This window comes from Octodon degus, unplaced genomic scaffold (genome assembly GCF_000260255.1).
Source record: "Octodon degus isolate 3935 unplaced genomic scaffold, OctDeg1.0 scaffold00001, whole genome shotgun sequence".
NCBI lineage: Eukaryota > Metazoa > Chordata > Mammalia > Rodentia > Octodontidae > Octodon > Octodon degus.
The window spans coordinates 27,047,718-27,062,206 of record NW_004524577.1 but is presented as its reverse complement, the minus strand read 5'-3'; the positions used below and the strand labels follow the sequence as shown (position 1 = coordinate 27,062,206).

At 37.9% G+C, this 14,489-nt stretch overlaps 1 protein-coding gene and 1 pseudogene across 5 annotated transcripts in view; one reads left to right on the top strand and one right to left on the bottom strand.

Annotated features, from left to right (window-relative positions):
• The first annotated feature begins 6 nt into the window (after window positions 1-6).
• Window positions 7-14,489, top strand: part of Erbin (erbb2 interacting protein) — a 142,982-nt gene continuing 128,499 nt past the window's right edge. For 3 of the 5 annotated variants that reach the window (XM_023705820.1, XM_023705883.1, XM_004623039.3), the window contains exon 1: window positions 7-353. The gene's annotated coding sequence lies outside the window, so the exon portion shown is untranslated. The remainder of the gene's footprint in view (window positions 354-14,489) is intronic. The other 2 variants (XM_004623040.2, XM_004623043.2) reach the window with 1 other exon arrangement.
• On the bottom strand, window positions 6,994-8,644 carry LOC101576931 (annotated as a pseudogene).

Below are 14,489 nucleotides of genomic sequence, written 5' to 3'. Positions count from 1 at the left end.
TTTCCGGGTTCCCCTGGACGGGGCCGGAGCCTGCCCTGCGCCGAGGCAGGAAGTGAGTTTCGCACGGCAATTCCGGGCGGCGTCACGAGTGAAAAGTTTTTTTTTTATTTTCCTTCTGCGGCGGAGATCCTGGTTGGGGCTGGGAAACTCCTGCCGAAGTCGGGACCAGGAAGCCGGCCCGCGCGGCCCAGCCCCCACCGGGGCCGCCTGCCCCCGTCCTGCGGGAGGCCGCTCCACATCCGCTCGCGCCCCGCCGAGAAATTCGGCCGGAGCCTGCGTGACTCACGGAGGGAAGGAAATCATGTCAAGCGGAGCCTTGAAAACGCTGCCCTGAGACGCCGTCCGACGGAAAGGTAATTACGCGAAAAGTGTCTGCGAGTCACAAAGTGCAGGGGCCGGAAAGCAGATGGTACTTCGTGTTTTTCACCTTGCCCGAAGTCGCCCTAAATTAGCCCCCCTCTTTTATCCCTCCTCCCCCGTACCAGAGTGTATTTTCCTTGGCGAGCTGAATACTGGAACTGATTTTCTCCACTTTCTGCCATCTGGATTTTAGTTTTAGTTTTGGGTTTTTTTTTTTAACCCCCCCCCCCCCGTAAGAATGTGATGGAACAAAAAGTTTTCAGCAACCTGAAGAAAGAAAGAAAGTGCCTTTGTTCATCCCGAGGTCCAAAAATTGTAGTTTTTCAGGACGTATACAATGTACGTTAAGTTGCTGAACATGGCAACTTTTGTTTTGGAAGAAAGTTAGGTTGCTACCGCGGGTGGCATTCGCTGCGTTTGACATGGCTGCCACATTTATGTTGATTGTCGATTGTTTTGGTTTTTGCGTGGATCGTGCACGGTGATGTGTTGGTTCAGGCCCTTCCGAATATCATGTAGTTCGATTTTAGAAACTAAATGTGACCTTTTCAGTTGGTTTTCAGGGTGGACAGTAGCTTTCTTTAGTCGTACCTGTGCGGGTTATAATGCTTGTTTGAGTAATTGAAAGCGAGTACTGTACCGAGCTGTGTCGGGTAGGCTTGTTGTAACTGATCCATTAAGGAAAAGATTGTAAGGATTACAGATAAAGAGAGGCATGATTTAAAGAGCAACGCACACCTGTAAGTAGTTGATTTGTTTAGGGTTGCCGTGCAGGTCAGAACAGATTATGTAAGAAAGGAAGTGAGACGTTTAAAGCAGTTTTTGTGGGAACCGCATTGATTGTGATTAAAAAGCTGTACTTTTGAATCGCACCGACTTCATTTTTGTGCCGGCCCATCTGTTTTTGCTTTGTTCTGATAATAAGTGCTATAGGTAGGTGCTCGGTGTGCGGGCAGGAATTCTGGAAGCCTGGCGGACATTCCTCCAGTCAGAGTTACTTGAACGCTGCCTGACCAATGGGTAGACTTCTCGGAACAGACTAGTTCTGATTGCTGCAAGCCCAAACTTTTCTCTGCGGTGGTGTGGAGTCTTTTTAAATTTAGTTTTTTTCCAGGACTTTTGTGGTAAAGAGAGTTGAAAGATAGTTCTGTACCTTTGCACAGATACTAAATAAATATGGTAGTCTGTTGGTTTGTACACGTTGATGTTTATAGTTAATCATATCAAAGTAATTACTGGAAGTCTGAGGAAAATGTTAAATTTTCTTTAGTCGGAGAAAAGTACGTATTAAAGATCACGATCAAATTATTTCACAACTTGTTCTTTGTTGCTTTATCTTAAGTGTTTTTTTTTTTAAAAGAGGATCGTTTAACGATTTATTACCCTTTTTTGTTTTGTTTCTAAAGCTTGTTCTCTGGAGATTTTTCTTTGTAAACGCTTCGTAAGATTTATGAATCATCAAGAAACTCCTGTTAATGTTAAATTAGCATTATAAAAGAATATAAAGTCTACTTTATAAAAGAATATAACGTCTACTCTATGTTGGGACATATCATTTGGAAGCAAAAGAGGTTATTCTTGGGCATCTGAAAGAGGGGACGAGAATACATGGCATTGAACTTCAGTTTCCTTATATGGATTATTCTTGGCCTCACAATAACAAAGCCTTAGTACCACAAGCCTTTACAGAGAATTATCACTTTTTCAAGGTGGTTTCTCTGAGTTAGTAAATTCTGTATTATTAGAAGTAAGTATTGTAGGACTTAAAGACTATAAATACCTGTTTCTAGAGGCTGTTCTTAATTTCGGTAGTGTATTTAGATTCTGCTAACGTTTTTAAAAGCGAGATGTTCACCTGTGTAGCTGTGTGTGGCTTTTTTTCACCTTCAGTAAGGCTTTATTTTGTGGTTTATTTCAAATTCAGTTTAGCATTGAGTTAATGAACTTAGGGTTGTATAACTACTTTGAGCTGTAAACACTGTCAGAGTCTTAAAATGTGGACAAAGGTTTGAAAAGAGGTGTTAAGAACAGTTAAAACATTTTTAATGGCTTCATTATTGGTATATTCTTAGTATTGCGTGACTTTTCTTAGTTTAAAAAAAGACACTTTATATTACACAAAACATGTGAAGGTTCTCTATTGATAAAGTGAAGAGTTTTCCAAACTTCACCTAATTCGAGTATTGTTATGAAGTCTTCAGCTAATTCAGGTATTGTTATGAAGTCTGGTCACTTGGGATCAAGCTGTTGTTAACTGTAAAAGCTTACAGGAGTGAAAATATGGAAACAATTTTTATTCTGTGCTTGTTGATTAAGTGATAACTGTAGAGACATTTTACATGTTACTAGTATAATATTCTGTTTAGACATCATTGTTATTGAGCTAAGACACATTTTAAAAATTCACGAAATTAGTTACATATTTTGGCTTTATTTGAAATAATTGCTAATAGATAAAAGTGGTGTAGAGTGTAAGCTGCTTTTGTTGTAGAACTAGTTTATGGCAGTATTTAGAATTATGCAGATTTTAGATTCTGCATAGGAAAGTAATTTTTTTTTCTTTGTAATTGCTACCTAGTTCACTTGTTTTTAAATATTCTATGTTGCTGCATTTTCATTTTGACTCTTTGTTTTTGTCACTCATTTCTCTATCTGCTTTGTTTCTTGGTAAACCATTAAAGATGTGTTTCACTAGTGCAGCGGTGGTGGCCCACTTCTGTAATCCCAGCACTTGGAAGGCTGAGGCAGGAGAGTTGCTGCAAGTTATACATAGTAGGACCCTGTCTTAAAATCAAACCCTGCACCCAAATGTTGTTACCATAGGAAATACACCTATGAATTAGACTTCATAGTGTTTGCTTTTGAATTTTTTTTTTTTTTTTTTTTGGTATTGGGGATTGAAATTGGGACCTTGGGTTGCCAGGCAGGTGCTTGTGCCACTGACCTATATCTCTGACCCTGCTTTTGAATTCTCTAAGGAAATAGTTTGTCGTTGTTACCTTCCACTCTTTGTTTTTTCCTCTTTTTCTTTTTTTTTTCCTTTCTTTTTTTTTTTTGGTTGCCTGTTACCTAACCTTTGTACCATGCTGTTCCCATTTTTTTTGTTTTTTAATTTAACCTTTAGCTTTCTCCTTTGACTTTAATGGTAAAAAAGAAATCTAGATAGTATTCTATTCAGCTTTTTCTTCTAATTCTATTAGTTTCTTAATTGTATAGTTTCATTTACTTCCCTTATTTTTTGTGCGTATCAATTAGAGTTAACATTTTGCCTTTCCTCGTTTCCAACTTTTATTAGTTTATAGTTATCTCAAAAAACTGTTCAAAACATGCAGTAGGAAAAGTTTATTTGATTAGCCCATTTAATTTTTTATTTACTTTCCAAATCAGTGTAGATAGCAATATTGATAATCATTGCTGTACTGTTTTGTGTTTTACTTATACTTTGTTTTCTCACTTTCCCCTTTGTAATGCTCCCAGAATTAATTATTGAGATCATATTGGGGTAGTGTATAATCAATCTCACTCATGTCATGACTCTCTAGAACACTCTGTGTTATAGTTTTATTATCTTTTTGACCTTCTTAAACATATAACTTATTTCTCTGTACCTTTTTAAAATTTGTTTTATTTGCTATCTTACCACAAGTTAGATTCTTTTGTCTCTAATTTCTTTTTTTTTTTTTTTAAATACTTTACAGAAACTTGGCATTTTTATTCGGGTATGTGTCTAAAATTTTGAAATTGTCTTTTTTTTTTTTACTTCCTGAAATAAGTACATTGGAATTCTGTCACACACTTTATTCTTGTCATTTCGGATTTTGTTCCAGACACTATTGGATGAAGGCCTTACTGTGTTGTATAAGTGATAGTGCGTAAGACAATAAATGAGTACCAGAAATTAAAGCTTTAAAAATCTGGGGGATCATTTAGTTATCTGTGAATTTGCATACATAGAATATAGTAGAAAAGCTAGGAAATAAAAATGGCATCTCTATAATCAGAGCAGATATCCTAAAGCTCAGGGACTTTGTTCATAGGGACATCCTTATTCAGAGCCCATTTACTTTTTTTTCTTTTGTTTTGTTTTGTTTTGTTTTGTTTTGTTTTGTTTTTGGAAAAAGGATTTCTGTGTAGCTCAAGCTGGCCTTAAAACTGTGTAGTCCAGGCTGGCCTCAAACTTGTGGAAATCTTCCTTTCTCTGCTTCCTGAGTACTGGGACTACAGTTGTGTGCCACCACACTGGACAGAGCCCATTTACTTTTGTATATGAGCTATTTCCTGACTTTTTGGTGTGCTAGAAAGGTGAAAAAGGCATATTGACACCATTACAAATTATAACCCGTGATGTTACAGTAAAGGAATAAGAAAATGGAAAGATTGAATAACTTGGAAAATACAGATGCTTCTCACTTTATAGTGGGATTATGTGCTGATAAATTCATCATAACTCAGAAGTATAAGTCAAGAATGCATTCAGTGATGTCTGCTTGTAATCTCAGCACTTGGAGCTACTTTTTTTTTTTTTTTGGCCGAACCCGGGATTGAACTCAGGCCCCTGCATTTGCCTGGCAAGTGCTAATCCCAGCACTTGGGATACAGAGGCAGGAGGATCATCACTGTGAGTTCAGGGCCTGGGCTAATCATTCAAGGCTATCAGAGCTGCGGAGTGAGACCTTGCCTCAGAAAGACCAAAAAACAAAACAACAACAAAAAGTGCGTATAGTACAATTAAACTGGTACAGCTTGGTTTAACCTACCTTAAATGCTCCTAGAGCACCATAGATAGCTAGGCTAGAACCCTCTGCATTCTAGTTTTATTATCTTTTTGACCTTAAACATGTAAACTTATTTCTCTGTATCTCTTCTAATTTTGTTTTATTCGCTATCTTACTTCAAGTTAGATTGTTCTTTTCCCAATTTTTTAAAAAATATCACCTAACACAAAGCTTATTTTGTAATAGTGTTGAATATCTCTTGTAATTGAATATGTAAAAAACTGGCAGTTCAGTACACTGTATAGAGGTTGTTGAGCCTCTTCATCTGTGCTGCAGTGTGAGAAAGTATCCTATCTTGGATTGGTAGCAAGAGAAAAGATCAAAATTTGGAGTATGATTCCCACTGAATGTAACTTCTGCATCATTATAAAGTGAAAAAGTTAGGTTGAACTATGAATAAGTCCGGGATCATCTGTAGAGTAGTCTGGGATGATTTATTTTGGGGCAGAGAGCCTTGTATATTTCAGTTGTGTGCTGGAGGAATTACTTTGTGTATGTTTTAATAAATTATAGTCATGGAAAATTGTAACAGCCAGGTGGAGACTGTTCTTGAATATGTCTTAGAATCTCTTCATGTTTACACAGATGATTGAGAGTCTGTAGGAATTTTGGTCTATGTGGGTTATTTATTACATTTTCTGTATGAGAAATTAAAAGAAATTAAAAAATTAGGCCTGGGGATGTAGTTCAGTGATAGAGCACTTGCCTAGCAGGGGCAAGGCCCTGGGTTTGTTCCCCAGGAAAACAAAACAAGAAAAGCCATTTTGTAAAACAGTTACTGTTGTGACTTGGAATCTGGAAGATTGCCTCAGTCTCCCGGCCCCGCCCCCCACGTCCATAACAAACTCAGTAGATGCCCAAATCCCTCCTATAAAACAGTGTATGGTCTGCTTGTAACCCCCAGACATCTGCCCCATATATTAAATTCATTTATTCATTTATTTTTGCGGTACCAGTGATTGAACTCTGGATCCTGGTTTGCCAGGCAGGCCCTTGTGTCACTGAGCTATGTCCCTAGCACCCCATGTATTTTAAATCATTTCTGGATTATCTATAATACCTAAAACAATGTAAATGCAAAATAAACAGTTCTTACACTTTATTGCTTAGGAAATAATGACAAGAAGGAAAAGTTTATAAATGTCCAATACAGATACAATTTTTTTCCTGAATATTTTTAGTTGGCAGTTAATGTGGAACCCATAGGATATGGATGACTGCAACTTAGCACGAAGAGTGGCAGTTTTGTATGTCTGCAAGTCTCATGTGTTTAACTCAGTAGAAAGCAGCTCAGTTTTCTTTCATATTAGTTTCTTCATTCTATCTGTTGCAGTGTGTTGTTTTGGTTGAAGTTTATTAAGAAAATCCAGCCTTAAACAGGTATATGGTTAGAAAAGGGAAGATTTATCATCATTACCCTTTTAGATAGTTGGGGATAGTGTTAATACTAAAATTTGACAAGTACTTGGTATGCCAAATTTAGTAAGTAGTACAGTAGCTTCTTCCCTCCTCCTCTTTTACTCCCCCCTCCCTCTCAGGTACTGGCAATCATATCCAAGGCTCTACCACTGACCTACAGTCAATCTTTTATATTTTTTATTTTACTTTTTTATTTTTAGACAGTCTTGCTAAGTTGCTTAAACTTGGGATTCTCCTGTATCAACTCCTTTGGTACTGTAATTGTATGCATACACCTCCAGGTATAGGTAATAGTTGCTTAAAGGTTAGTTGCATTTTTGAACCTGAAATCATACCAGTGAAATTTTTTATTTCTTTTTTTCTTTAAAGTCCTTACTTTTTGTTTTTAACTGTCCTAAATTGTTTATTGGGTCACGAATTTTATAAACATCACATATTATTAGCGGTAACGGTGTAGCTGGAGAGCATTGTGCCTTCTCCAAGCTGCATGGTGAGAACCACCTGTAGTGTGGTGGAACTTGTGGCCCTTTCTGAGGCCACGACTCTTGCGGCCTGCAGATGTCAGCCCATGCATCTCCCAGTGCTTACGGACTGGTTTGGTGATCCATTTGGTGTCAGGATTTCTTCAGATGGTTTTGTGGAATGGATCAATAAGGATAACCTCAAGGAATTTGTATGTGGAATCTTCACCAACCCAGTAAGAATTTAGAACTCTCAGAGCCCCACAGTGGTGTCCCGTTTGCTCCTCAGCAGGCTGAAGGCTTCACGCAAACTTCAGCTGGTTAGCACCATGATGGACAGGCTTGCCGTAAGTTGCTCTCAGGAACTGGACGTTTACGGCCACTGCAGTGCACACAAATCCGGTATGTGTCATACCCTTGCTTGGCCTTGTATCCCAGTCTGCGAGCTTTGTCCGGCCAGGTGGGGTGAGGAGCCCTGTGGAGCATCGAGAACTGGCGGTACTGCCAGCAGTGGACCCACAGCAGAAAGCACATCACGACGGACTGCTGTTTCCTCTACAGCTCCTGGATGTACTTGTATATAACCTATGTTGGTTTTTTTGATGGCTGCCGCCAGGCGAAAAAGAAAAAACCTTTCTCCCACAATCCCTTTTGGGCTCCTCAGTCCTTATGTTTCTTTTGTACTTTTTATATATCTTGTGTCCTTTACCCATTTATGGTTTTTGTGACATAAAGTGACTTGGCCATTTGGAAAATAGTGATTCATTGACTAACACATATTTTCTGAATGTTAACACATCACATTATGCAGTTACATGCAAAAATAAAAAAAATATTTATAGTTTTGTTACAGGTATACTTTTAAATTTTTTTTCAGTGCTTGACATTGAACATAGGCAGAAGTTGAACCTCAGTAGTAGAAAGGTTTTATTTTTAATTTTCTTTCTTTCTTTCTTTCTTTCTTTCTTTTTTTTTTGGTGGTACTAGGGATGAACTCAGGACCTTGCACTTGGCAGGCAAGTGCTTATTCTACTGAGCTATTTCCTCAGCCCTTATTTCATTTTTAAAATTAAAGATACTCTCAAGAGCAAGTAGCATTTAAAAAATCTGGGAGTATATTATAATGTTATATATAGCACTGGTAGGTTTGCTTTTGTTCTTGGTAAGGTGCTAGTAGTATTGCCAACTATTGATTTTGTCCTGTCATTACAAACTTTTTTTTTTTTTTTTCTATATTGGGATTTGGAACCTTGTGCTTGCCAGGTAGGCACAGTGCTGCTGAGCTATATGCTCAGTCTGTAAACTATTGTTATAATATTTTTATTTTTTCTTTGAATACTGGGATAGGTCTTGCTGTGTTTTTATTTTGAGGCAGGGTCTTGGTGGGTTATCTGTGCTGTCCTTAAACTTGTGATCTTCTAGGACTCTCATGCTGGGATTACAGGTGTGAGCCATTGTGCCAGACTGATTTTTTGTTGTTATATTTTTTAGTCTATATGTAACGTAGAATTTCTGTGATACTAGTTATTATTTTAACATTTCATTTCTTCTATTTGAAATTTGATTTTATTGTGCTTAGTATACTGTTTGTTATGCTTTTACTTTTTCTTCAAATATGAGATTTTTCATGGTAGTCAAACTTTCGTATTATGTATGGCTTGTACTGTTAGTCATTTAAGTGCACTTTTGCAGCCCGTATAGTACTTGTTCTTATTTGGGAATTTTTTAGAAAAGGAAAGGGAGAAATGTTTAATGTGTTTCTCCTTTAGGGTATGTGGATAGCTTGACTTTTTATTTATTTATTTTTTTAAGACAGAGTCTCACGTTATAGTTCAGAATGGCCTTGAACTCACTATGTGGCCAAAGCTGGCTTTGTATTTGTGGTGACCTTCCTGCCTCAGCCTACCAAGTGCTGGGAGTTCAGGCACATGCCAAATTGGATAGATTGATTTCTTAGTACAGGTGTTTTTTGTCCTTCGGGAGATACCCTTCCTATTTTTTTAATCAGACTGTCAGATCTTCCACAATACAGAAAGCTGTACTAGACTTTTAATCACAGTGTTCTCTTATGGTTTTATTATCTGGTTGATTGCCAAGGACTGTGACGGCAAATGTATGGCACAGGTGCTACAGGGAGCACACAGAGCTCTCTGTGGTGATGTCATGAGTTGTTTGAGGTTTTTTCCCCTAAACTAAAAATCTCAGTATTCAGGTTTAATAAGTGCAGTGTTGACACTTTGTGATAAATAAATGGGTTTTGGGTTGCAGTTTGTGCAGTTATCTCCAAAAGGTTCCCCAGTACTGCTCTAGTGAATACCTTAAACTACAAATGATACTGGCTAGCATGGGTCCTTGCTTTTAGTAATAATGGATATTAAAGCCAAAACACAGATTGACAGGAAATAGCTTTAATTAGAAAGTAAGATGGTGAGGGACTTTAGTGTAGGGAGATGACAGAGATCAGAATGACCTTTAACAAAGGAGAGTAAGAAAGAGGAAAGGACTTCAGTTTGTGTGGGCCACACAGGCCCACTGCATAGGTAGCAGGGCAGGTTTTAAGGATTAAATGGCAGGCTGGTATCCAGTTGGTCATTGTCTCAGTCTGGTGTCATAGCTCTGGAGTCCTCATGGCTTTAGTGGTAGTTCATTCTCGTGCAGTGAGTGTCTGTGTCTGGTGACTAGTCATGTTGAACTCTGCTTTTCCAGGAATATAGGTGATTACAAGTTTATGATAATGGTTGGAGACTTGCAGACATAATTCGTTTGTCCCTGTAAACCTCTTGATGTTCTCAGTCTTGAAGGGGGATGAAATGAATTTCAGGGTTAATCAGTAATCAGCCTTGTTTTGCCAACATTTAGACAGACACTTTCTAAATGATAAACATATCTTTAGGTATAGGTGAAAAGGGATTTGACCCAAAGACTTACAGTAACAAAGACTACAAAGTAGAAGTCAAGCTTTGTTACAGTTTTAGTTATCTCCTGGGTATTCAGGCTCTAGTGAAGAGTCAGGTAAACTACCTTTACCTGAGTACCTTAAGAGAAAGCACAAATCAAGCTTTTGTAACAGGCTAAGGCTGAGGATTTTGCTTGTCTAGCATCACTGATAGTGGTCTTCATGACATGATTGTGTCAGGTACCAGCCAGTGGAATTCAGTACATTTTCCAGGGTGACTAAGCTATAGGTCACACTTTGAGGCCATAATCCTTTTATTTTTTGAAGCACTTAGGATAGACCCCAGGGCCTCACACATTCGAGGCACTGTACCACTGAGCTCTCCATCTTGCCTCCCAGTGGCTATAATTTTTGCAGTTTGAATGCTACAATAAAAGTAGCACAATTTTTTTTTTTTTTTTTTTTTTTTTTTAATTTTGAGGCAAGGTCTTTCATAGTTACTAAATTGCCCAGGTAAGTTCAAATTTGGGTTCTTCTTTCTTAGTCTCCCAGAGTGCTGGTATTATAGGTACGCGACCCCATGCCTGCCTTGAAGGTACATTCTTGCTGAGCACAGTGGTGCATACATGTAATCCCTTGGGAGGCTGAGGCAGGAGGATTGCTGTGAGTTCGAGGCCAGCTTGGGCTACATAGTGAGTTTAAGACCAGTGTGAATTACAGAACAAGACCTTATCTCAAAAAGGAAAAAAAAAAGATACATTTTTAATATATATTTTAGGAAGCTTGACACAATTTATTTTCATTCTTTAGTAAGTTGAGCATTTGAACTTTTTAATTTAAAGGAAGCACTTTCTGGTTTTTCTTTGGCATATCTGAATTACCAGCATAAGTTGCCCTTTGGGGCCATTATTAAGTAAAATAAGGGTTACTTGAACACAGGCACTGCAGTATCTATGTAATTGATGTGATAACCCAAATGGCTAGTAAGGGACTAATAGGTAAGCAGTATATTCAGCATCAGATATGCTGGATAAAGGAATGGTGCAGTACACAATTAGAAACTTGAGAATTGTTTTTTTCTGAAATTCTCTTTAACATTTTCAGACCATGGTGGATCACAGGTAACTGAAACGGTAGAATGTGGCACCCCAGATAAGGGGAATTACTACATGATTTATAATCATTCTCCCCTCCCTTAGTCCGCTTGGTATTCTCAGATTACTTCCTGTTCTTGTCTGTAGGTTACCCTTTCTAGATTAACAGCACTATTCCAGTAGTTTTATTTATTTTTCTTTTTTTAAAAAATGTATTTAGTGGGGGCCTGGCCCTAGCTCAGGTGTTTAAGTGGCTGCTTTCACAAAGCTGTCAGCCTCAGGTTGCTGGAGTTCGAACCTCACACCTCTCCAGCTGGCCAAAAGTGCCCTGAAGGCATTCGAGGAACAACAACAACAAAAAAATGTATTTAGTACAGGGTCTCACTACACAGATCACACTTGTGAGTCTCCTGTTTTCAGCCGCACAAGTGTTGGGATTACAGGTGTGTGCATCACCATGCCCAGTCTCAGTTGCTGTGTCAGTGTGCCCTGGGGGCGGGATCCAGCACCAGCACCAGGCCAGGAATCAAACCCCATTCCTGCATCTGCCTAAGCAGGTGCTTTAATCTCTTTAGCTATCTGACTGGCCCTTATTTATTATTCAAATTTTATATTTGAAGAGGATAGGCCTACAGAATAGTTGGAACCATTTTTGTTGCAGAACAGTGATGTCTCATCAAGTTGAAATACTTTATTTTCTATAAACAGGAATATTCTCCTACATAATGATATCATAATCTCCAAAATCAGAAAATAATACTACTAATTTGTAAGCCTCATTAGATGCCCTCATTCCATTTGGTTCTTTCTTTCTTTCTTTCTTTCTTTCTTTCTTTCTTTCTTTCTTTCTTTTTTGTGGTACTGGGGATTAAACATTTTCACTGGGCTGCATTCTCAGCCCTTCTTGAATTTGAGACAGGTCTTGCTAAGTTTCTAGGCAGGACTTGAATTTGCAGTCTTTCTGCGTCAGCCTTTATTTTTTTAATCTTGAATAATTTTTTTTTTCAAGATTTTGACACTTTTGAAAATTATAGGCCTTGTTAATAGAACTTGATAGTTTTATGGTTAGGGGTTAGAATAATTTTGTGATTAGATTTTATGGTTAGATCTTTGGTAGATGTGATGTTGTGTTCTTTTCATTATGTTTTAGGCAGGGAGCTGGCAATTTCGATTGTGGTGTTACTGGTACTCACTTAAGGTGATAACAAGTCGTGACTGCCAGATCTTTTCTTTACTCCAGATATTTCACTGTTTTAGTTAGAGGGTTTTTCAGGTGTTAGGTAGTTTGAAACTGTATTTTGTTTCATCTTTAGAGTATATATTTACAAGTAGATAGATTTTTATTCACAGGATTATAATCCATTTTTTCATTCATTCATTCATTCATTCATTCATATTTATTTGGACACAGGGTCTTGCTATGCAGCTTGGACTGGCTCAAACTTATAACTTGCCCTGTGTCAGCCTACTGAGTGCTAGGTTTACAGGTGTGAGCCACCACACCAGCCACCGTCATTTATTTTGTTGCTTAAATTGTTGCTGATTTGATCAGTGAAAACACCTTTCACATGACTTATTTCTTTTGACATGTTTTGAGTACTTACGTGCTTTTTTAGCACAATGAAATATTCTAAGCTTCTATTTTTTTGATTATTTTTAGTGGAAAGTGCTGTTTAGAAGCCAAGATCCAAGTACTTGTATTTATTGCTTCTGAGGTGTTGCTGCCTCAGACTCTCTTGGGATATACAGCTAGGGAATATTCTTGTGTATGCAGACATAGTTACATGTATATTTGTTTGTGTGTTTATGAGAAAACAGTCTCAAAATATCCCTACTTGTAACCTAACACTACAGGATTTTCTTTTTTTGGCGAAACCAGGGATTGAACTCGAGCTCTTGCGCTTGCCAGGGAAGCGCTTATTCCACTGAGCCATATCTCCGGCACCCACTACAGCATTTATTCTAGGATTTTTTTTTTTTTTCTTTCCATATTTGTAACTTGTCTCTGTGGGTGAAAACTAGTTATTTTTTTTCTCTCTCTCCTTCTCTCCCTCTCTCCCTCTGTGTGTACGTGAGCAAACGTTTGTTCAGACATTTTCAGCTAGAAGTCCCTGTAGTACAATAACAAAATGATTCTAAGGGGATAAAAATTCTAAAGTGTATTTTAAAAAGCTTTAATTTTATAATAAACTGCACTTAAATAGGTTATTCCTCTTTAACTCCAGATTACTCTGTGAAAGGTGGATTTCAGGGGTTTGTGCGCCTGCACATGTGTGCAGTGCTCCTTAAACATGCTAGGCAAGTCCTCTCCAACTGATCTGAACCCCTAGCCTGAATTTGGTGTTTTATTGTCTATCTTGGACAAGCCCTTGTGGACATAATTTGTAAGTACAGTCATTTTAGTGCAGCAGTTCTCCTGCCTCAGGCTCCTGAGTGCTGGGATTATAGGCATGTGCCACCATGCCTGGCTGCATGCTAATATATTTTCTGCTCTTTTATTTGGAAAGCATTTCCAAGTGAGAGACCTTAGGAGTCATTCTGCTTATCTTCCTGATGTTAGTTACTGAAATTAATACAGCTCTTTTTTTTTTTTTTTCTTTGCAGTACTGGGTATCAAACTCAGGACCTTGCAGGTGTTTATGCCACTGAGCTTTCTTCCTGGCCCTAAATTAACACTTTTTTTTTCCTTCCTGGTATTGGGGATTGAACTCAGGATCCTGCACTTGCCAGGCAGGTGCTTAATTCTACTGAGCTATCTCCCTGGCTCTAATTTTAAATTTTGTTTTTTTCCTTTGGTACCAGGTATCAAACTTGGGAGCTTGCTTTTGCTAGGCAGGCACTTACGCTACTGAGCTATCTCCCAGGCCAACACAATTCTCAGTTATCTCTTGTGTCTATAAAGTGAGATAAAAGTAAGATAGGGAGGCTAGAAAGTAGAAAAGCAGTGATGTGCTTTTAATAGGTGAAGACCTAAAACAATTACCATTTTCTGACCATAAAAATGTTTTTTTTTCTTTTTAAAGTTTCTAATACTAGAAGATATCATACAATGTCTTTTAAATAAATTGTAAGTCGAAGATACAGTATAAATCTTAGAACAAAAATTAAGATTAAGCAGTATTCAGAAATTAAATGTTTCAAAACAATTGAACTAAGAAAAAGTTTTCATGATAGCAAAGAAATACTAAGAGTAAAACATAAGATAAATACTGGAATGGCAAGTAAATGACCAGCACTTCTAACAGTTTGAGGATAGAATATCGCATAAAGTTCTAGTATGTTGTGGACATGCATAATGACCATGACATTTACTGGTGGCCCCGCATCACTTGTGGGACTGAGCTACAACTATTTCTTCGAAATCCATCCTGTAGACTCAGATGGAATCATGACCCATAGGGTGGAAGAGAAGTCCATTTGTAGAGTGTGCTGATGGAAATATTTTGCTGCTGAACACAAAAGAATAACTGAAAGACTACTATTG